Genomic DNA, 727 nt, shown 5'->3' with positions numbered 1-727 from the left:
GTCTGTCCTTATGGCTCAGAAGGGAAGTTGGCATGGGCTGGGGTAGGGGGGCTGGTGAAATATGCAGAGCATTAGTCACCAGGGACTCCCGAATTAAGGGGTGAGAAAGGAAATGAAAGAGACTGACATTTGGGATGTTGCCTCTCAGGTGTCAAAGTTTGTGATGCCTCAGATCGTGCTTCGGGATCCTTGGATGGAGGAAGCAGCACCAAGTTGTGGTCCACATAGGCACTAATGACATAGTTAGGAAAAGGGATGTGGATTTAAGGCAGAAATTCAGGGAACCAGGGTGGAACCTTAGAGTGAGAACAAACAGTTGTTATCTCTGCTTTGTTATCCATGCCACATGCTGGCGAGGCAAAGTATAGGGAGAGAGAGAGAGAGAGGAGTTGAACATGTGGCTGCAGGAATGGTGCCGGGGGAGGGATGACTTTTCGATATCTGGAGAATTGGGGCTCATTGTGGGGGAGGTGGGACCTCTACAAATAGGTTGGTCTACACCTGAACCAGAGGGTCCCAATATCCTGGAGGGCGGGGGGGAACGAACTTTGGCAGGGTTTAAGCTAAATCATCAGAGGGATTGGAACTTAAATTGTAGTTCAGGTATCCAGGATATTGAGGTCAGAAATATGGTTTCAAGATTGTCAGAGTGCACCAGCAAGCAGGAAGGTGGTACCAAGTGTGTCTACTTCAACACCAGGATCTTCTGGAATAAGGTGCGTGAACT

The sequence above is a fragment of the Hemiscyllium ocellatum genome, chromosome 40, assembly GCF_020745735.1.
Source record: "Hemiscyllium ocellatum isolate sHemOce1 chromosome 40, sHemOce1.pat.X.cur, whole genome shotgun sequence".
Taxonomy (NCBI): Eukaryota; Metazoa; Chordata; class Chondrichthyes; order Orectolobiformes; family Hemiscylliidae; genus Hemiscyllium; species Hemiscyllium ocellatum.
This window is presented reverse-complemented; position numbering follows the sequence as displayed.